General features: G+C 37.7%; 1 pseudogene; it reads right to left on the bottom strand.

Annotated features, from left to right (window-relative positions):
* Nucleotides 1-1,128: 1,128 nt before the first annotated feature.
* LOC118670318 lies at nt 1,129-3,029 on the bottom strand (annotated as a pseudogene).
* Nucleotides 3,030-7,548: the final 4,519 nt, after the last annotated feature.

Here is a 7,548-nt window from a genome sequence, read left to right as displayed (position 1 = left end):
AATAAAACTCACATCCAAATTCAAAAGTGTTGGAAGTCTTACATGTCTGTGCTGAGATCTTCTGAGGACCCTACAGGGGATTAATTGCAACAAACTTCACACTGTAAAACTTTATAAAATGCCTTTTGACTATTTATTGCTGAATTTGCACTTTAAATTTTCTCTGATTCTTTTAAGCGCCCTGACCTTCCCTGTTCTTATACCAGTCCCCTAACATAAGATTATCATTTTCTTCAGGTCTTAACTCCATGATCTTTCTTTTGTAAATCAAGTTTCTTCATTAATTCTGCTGCTCTATCCATAAACCCAGCTCATTTCCACTAAAGGCCCTAGAACCTAAGGCCTTAGATGACTTTTATTTTGTCATAGGTTACTTTTACTTTATTAATTAAACATGAATAATCTGGTGCTAAATCTCAAGATTATGTTAATGATTTAAAAGTCTTCACTTTATATAAAAGTATATAAAAATACAATTTTATTTTTAAAACAAGATGTTTAAAAAAGAATTAAGAATAACAATAAACTTTTAATAATATTCTGTTATATATATATTTCAAAACACTACAAAAATTTGCACAATACAGTACTATCTTACCTGTTAATTTAATATAAAAAACACATCCATGGGCATGGAGTTATTCTACAAATGATATTAAAAGGTTATATTTTGTAAAAATAAAATCAACTTTGTTGTTTATAACATGTATGTCAATTCTGAAGCTTTACGAATACAAATGTATAAAAAGAAATAAAAAATGAAAACAGGAGCAACACACAAAGATATTAAATGGAAGTAATATGTGGACCTATAGCAGTCGATATATATAAATTCAATGATGCCTCAGAACTCCACTCGAAACTCCACCGAGAAAGAATACCTTCATTAGAACTAGAATGCCACCTAGTTTTATTTTTATTTTTTAGTGTTTTTTTTTTTTCCCCTCGTGAGTGTCACTAGTTTATTTTGGTATAAAGATGGGAAGGTGGAAAATACACTGTTTTTATCCTCTTGGTTCCCCCTCATGTTGTAGAAACACCCCGGCCCTGGGGCTAATCTGTTCAAGTTCATATAAAAGCACAGAAAAAAAGAAAACCGGATGGAGAAGGTAGCCCAGGCCAATAGTTTCACTTGGTGTATGTGACTGAGGTGCTAAACACAAGCTTCTATTTCTTTTTCCTCCCCTCCCCTCCCCTCCCCTCCTCTACCCTCCCCCCCCCCCCCCCCGATCTATTCAGAGAGGGCATCAGAAGTAGCTGGCTTGTCCAGTTCCTCAAGGCTGCTTCAATAGTTCCTCCTTGGCTGAAGGAACTTTGGGAACTAGGCACAGGAACATGGTCCAAGTTATCACTCTCCCTATCACTGTGGCAGGAGGGACTAAGCTGTTTTCACCTTTCTTTGGAGCAGTTTTGAGGCACACATCTGCTTTTGCTTCTGCTTTTCTAACTCCCAGCATCTGGGCAAAAGAAGGGAAGGCGGATTCTTCTTCCAGACTCCCAGTGAAGAATGAAGTACTGCCCTGACTGGCAGTGGGTCACACAGGAGTCAGCAGAAAGTCTGTTTTGGGGAACCTGGACTTCAGCTGAGAGGAGAAATGGAGAAAGCCCCATGGCCCTCAGTGCTGGTGGCACCCGAAGCAAGTATAAAAACTAAAGGCAGGAAACTACTTCAGATTCTCCAGGGGAATGTGGACTTGTTCTTTTCCATCTCAATCCTGGGTTCTCCACGCTGCTCCTCCTGAGCCTTCTTATGGTGCTGAGGCTTCCTCTTCCGATGTCATCTGAGAATATCTCCAGGGTTTCCTTGGAGACCACAGGAGGCTGCAGAGCCAGGTCACACATGCTGAACTTGCAGGTGAGTGGCAGTGAGAGGGAGAGCTACGTCTCTGTGGAACTCCTCAGAGGAGGAAAACCAGTGATCTCCACCACCGCTGCTGAGAACCTCTCAAGGCTCTGCTCCAGGTGTGATACTCCCGCAGAAGCAGCACACTTTCACACGGTGTAGGACCTGTGATGCCCATCCTCCACTTGGTGGAATTAGTAACAAGGAGAGCTGCTTAGATGTGTGAAGCCTGAATGGTGATGGGTTCCTGCTGGCTGGACTCAGAGCAAATGGTCCCCTCTCCATGACAGTCATTGCTAACTCTGAGTCATCACAGACCACTGACAACCCCTCCGGCTTCGGTTCAGACACTGCGCCTCTTCCTCTATCAGGCCAACTTGATTTTTAAGGTATTACCTTGATATTGGTTCTCATAATAACTCTTTGTATTAGGAAATGTTGAATAACAATTAAAAAATTCGTTGTTACCCATATAAAGTGATGGTTTATAATATATTTGATTATCACTATAAATCCTTTCACCCCGCTGTGTTTAATTTTAGATTCATCAGGCTATTAAAATTGTCCCTTAGTAAATTAATTCCTTCCTCACCATATTACATATTTAATTAGAATTTAACTAGGCTAGCAACTCTATTTCTTCTTATATATCTACCCCCAACCCCACCCCGCCTTGCTATTCTCCCACATGGCTGCACTTAAAATCTGCACAATGTGTCCATCTAAACCAGTGGTTCTCAACCTTCCTAATGCTGCAACCCTTTAATACAGTTCCTCATGTTGTGGTGACCCCCAATTTCATTATTAAAAATTGAACGTAATTAAAGCATAGTGATTAATCACAAAAACAATATGTAATTATATATGTGTTTTCCGATGGTCTTAGGCGACCCCTGTGAAAGGGTCGTTCGACTCCCAAAGGGGTCGCAACCCACAGATTGAGAACCGCTGATCTAAACAATAGTTACAAATCGAGATCCACTGATTCTCTTTTCTGAAATGTCAAACCAACTTTCCATTCAAACTGAAAGTAAACTGAAATTTGGTGAAATTAAAATGGAAAGTCTCAAAAACACTTACAGAGCTTTATTTTCTGCAACATTATTGAAGTTACTTACATGGAAACCAAGCTTAGCCAGTCACTTTCTTTTCTATATGAACCTTCTCTTGGGGGCCATATAGCCATTACTGGGATTCAGAACTGACACCAAGTTAAAGAACAGTTGCACTGAAAAATGTACTAAGCCTAAAATGGGCTAATGAGAATATCAGGAATATCAAAGAGAACAGAGAAAGCAGCAGTAGAGAAAGTCGAACATACATAGTTTGAACCCTGCAGCGTTATAGGAGAGATGAGAGGACCATGTCGACAGAAAAGACAGACATCCTCAGTCATGGTGGAAGTAAACAGAATATTTTTCAAATTACACACAATATTTCCCTATGCTGCACAATGAACAAAAATTATAAACTTCCTGCATAACTTGAGATACCGATATTAATAAAAAATTAGGAAGATGATGGCAAGATTAGTTTAGGGCCGTCTGAAATCTAGAGAGCAGAGACCATGTCTTTGCAGCTTGTATTTCAGGCCATTCAAACAGATAAACTCCTTCCTCTTCCAGAAGACCATAGGACACATTTTTTTTTTTTTTTAGATCAACTGCTTTATAGTAAAGGTGAAACGATGGTGGGTAACATGTGCTTACACCAACACAGAGACGAGAAAAAAACATCTCAGAGTCATACTGAACTTTAGAAGTGTTTATACCCAAAATTATTCTTAGGTGAACATTGATAATATGCACTTTCAAACAAAAAAACTATGAGATTGCTTCTCATCATTCCAAAATGGAAGAACTCATGTTTTGATATTGTTATTTGGTGTCATAATAGTATTTGTATTAAATACAACTGGAAGATATATAGATAATATCAGACATTTACTAGAGAAAAAACACAACCTTTTTGTTGTAAAATCTACCCTGTAAGGATTGTCTGTGATGAAAATCTTTTTCATAACTGTGCTTTTAATTCTTCAGAACATGGCTGATGTAAAAAAAAATGTGTTTAAACTTTATTGTTACAGTTGACACATTTAAAATGCATTTTGAATTGATATCTGTTTGTATTGGGGGAAGCGCTGTCCTTTGGATATGTAACTTTAACAGCTTCAGAGGTCAACCTTTTTAGAGAAATTGGGATTTAGCCAGCCATGACATTTCAAACGTAGTGCCTTCCTATTCAAATTGGTGGGATATATCCAAAACTGTTCTTGTCAAAAATGCTTTGCAAGCATCATTTCCCAATCCCTTGTAAGTGTATTTTTGCCATCAATTTATGAAATTGATAGGTACAGATAAAAAAAAGTAGGAGACATCTCTTTTCAATTCTGTAATTACATCTAACCAAGCACTTTCTCTTCTAAAGATTCCTGTGCTAACAATGAGTATATTGATACAGATTCAATGATTCCACTATCCCTGCAGAGAGAAACAAAACTCAGAAGCCCTAAAATACAGAATCCTTAGATGCCAAGTTCAACATTTTGAAACATAATATTATGAGCTGCTCCCATGGGGCTACTTAATAGCTTGCTTGTCAAAGAATCCAATTAGCTCATTTCATCTAATGAGCGATACAACTCTAATAAATCTTTTTTTCCAAAATTCTGTAGATTTTTGGTAGTCCAAGTGAGGAAGCTGAATGTACTCTCTATTGTCATCAGGTCCTCTTTAAGTCTTTAAGATGCATAGATTTCTTGTGATTTCCCAAAAGATTCTTCCAAAAGGAACACAATTGCTCCCATTCTGGGTGTTTCAGGTGGACAGTTTTATTTCAGTTAACAAACATTTAATTCAAAGGATAACACTTCATGGTTTCCTGGCAGTGTATTCTGCACCACTCCCCCTCATTCTTTTGAGCAGCAGCTATGAGAACTTATCACCACTGTAGAATTTTCCAAGGGTATAGTAATTCTTATTTCAGAGTATCTCAAAATTTGCAGTTCCACAGAACCCAAGGAATAATTCTTTATCACAAAGTAATGATAAATTTTATAAACTTAAAGTATGAAAGTAAGGCTATTAGTATATTTGAATTCTTCGGCACCCAATTTTATAGGGAATAAATATTTGCAATAGGCAGAGAACCTATTATGTGTTTCTTTCATAATGAAAGCAAATGTTCTTAATGCTCTTTACTTGTAGCCTGAGAAGTACATTACAAAAGTGTTAATGATCTTTTAAAAAATAGTTGAGTAAACAACATATATAATTATTCTGTAGGGAAATGTGGCTTAATTAAAACATAGTCATTCTATTAGCATAGACACCTGCTATTCATATGGTTCATTTCTTCCCAAAATAACTTAATTTCTGAACAAGGTTTGCTTTTCACTCCATTTCCTTGAGAAATGTCCACTTTGAATTTCTGATACAGATTTCTCTATGTTGGCTCTAAATATATGTCACAAGGAGGACATAGGTTTATATTGACATCTGACCCTAGGGGCTTTATTCTCCTGTATTTTCTCAAGTTTTCAGCATCTAGTCATGTTAGAATTGCAGATCACAGGATTATTTTCTGAATAACACACAAGCAAACTCACCATCTCTACCCAAAGTTGAAAATTGTCATTCACAGTCTTCTATCTGGCATAATCTTATTTCAGACTTTTATTCAAAAATATGTCATAAGCCACCTTATTTTTGAAATTTTCTTTGTGTTGAAATGAGGTCTCTTTCTGCAAACATGTCCAGTTCTCTGCCCCATCCATCTCTTATTCCAAACACAGTACAAACATTTAACTCTGTATTTAGATAGCAACAACAACCTAAAGGGCTAATAAAATAGACAGCACTATGTGCCATGATTTACCATATACTCATCATCCTCCCCAGCTTCCTTTCGGATTAGATTGCCTGCACAGCTCTATGCATGCTCTTTTCTAGCAACCTGAGCACATCTTTTATCATTATTTTACAAAGGGTCAACATTGCTTTCCTACTTTTTTATGAGTTTATTTGAACCAAACTGACAATAATTCTTGGGACGCAAAATCTCAAGGGATGGAAAAAACACACCAGAGAATGACAAAAGCACCTTATTTTATAGGTTACAATAAAGGAGGAGGGGTAAGGAGGCTACATGAAATCCATTGGTGATAGATTAGGAAGGCGGGAGAAAGCAAAACCAGGAAACCTCTGGGATTGGATTAAAGTTAAAATGAATAGGCACAGGCTTCTTTTACATAGGTGCATGCAGGACAGTTAACAGTCAACAATAAACACAATAACAATACGAATGAGGAGAATTGTGGTCTCAGCTCTCCTGTGGTAATTGTGATTTGAGGAACCCCAAAAAGGGAAATTACTTTGTTATTCCAAAGACCTGTTATCAGTATGTTATCTTAGATGCAAAAAAGACAACAGACAGTCTCAGTTAAGGTGAAGATTGACCTTTATTAGGGAAAACTCCTGCCCTAAGACAGGACTACCTGCCATGAACTGATTTAAATTAGAAAATTTTCAGTTCCCACCATCCTCTGTGGTTACTTTCTCTCTCTGAGTTTGTCAGGCCACCATGCAGGCCTCCCCTGAGTTTGTCAGGTTTAATATGTGGTAGATTTTTAGTCCACAAGGTTTATTTTAACATTAATTATATCTCACAATCAAATAGGGCTCTCTTGTAGGGTCTACCTGATGGTTTTCCCCCCCTTTTTATTTTTATTATATTTACTTATTTATTATTTATTTCTTTATTTTTCCTTCATTGATTAAGGTATTATATTCACTTACTTTTTCTTCTCTTCCAACCAGCACACTTTTCAGAGCCCTTAAGTGACTTGACTCATGCCTATATATCTTCAATATTTGTATTGTTAAAATCTCGACTCTAGCAGTTTTTCCCAGTTTTTTTATCTTCCTTTTCTCTTTCCAACCATAGACCTTTAATTGTTTTTTCTTCAATAAGAGTATTAAAAAAAAAAGTCCTCATTTAATTTATCTGCACATTGGGGATAAAGTAGTAGCTCAATAAGTAATTGTTGAATGAATACAATTCAGCTTTATATAAAACTAGAGGTCCGGTGCACAAAAGTTTGTGCACTCGGGTGGGTCCCTCAGCCCGGCCTGTGCCCTCTCGCAGTCTGGGGCCCCTTGGGGGCCCCTTCCCCTGGCTGCTGGCACCAGTTTTCCTTCGCTCTTCGCCGGGAGGGGCCCGCGCAGTGGGCGAGGGGCTTAGCTCTATTAAAAATACTTCTGAATGTTTGGTAAATAACCCTGTAGGAATCTACTTTCTGAAACATGCTGGTTGTTAAGGGCTGATTTGGGTAATCAACAAAATGTATGTTAAAATCCTAATCCCCCAAACCTCAGAATGTACCTGAATATAGAGATAAGATCTTTAAAGAGGGGATTACATTAAATTGAGGCAGTTCCAGTGGGACCCTTAGCCCATCTCACTGAAGTCCTTATAAGAAGAGGAATGTTGGGGTCCTGCCTCAGCAGGTCCAGGGGTTCCCAAAGGTGTGGACGGAGTTGGCAAAGAAGGAATGACACAGAAGCAGCGTTCAGGTGATCATCATAGCCAGGTTCTCTTTTTATTGTCCTGTTGCATCTATATTTATACTATTTGATCCTATAAGCATGCCTCTATAAGCTTTTTTTTTGCTGAGGAGAGCATGGGGTCCATTTATTGGGGGG

The sequence above is a fragment of the Myotis myotis genome, unplaced genomic scaffold (genome assembly GCF_014108235.1).
Source record: "Myotis myotis isolate mMyoMyo1 unplaced genomic scaffold, mMyoMyo1.p scaffold_m19_p_15, whole genome shotgun sequence".
In the NCBI taxonomy this organism is placed as follows: Eukaryota; Metazoa; Chordata; class Mammalia; order Chiroptera; family Vespertilionidae; genus Myotis; species Myotis myotis.
Note: the sequence above shows the minus strand (reverse complement) of the source record. Positions and strands in the feature narration are given on the sequence as shown.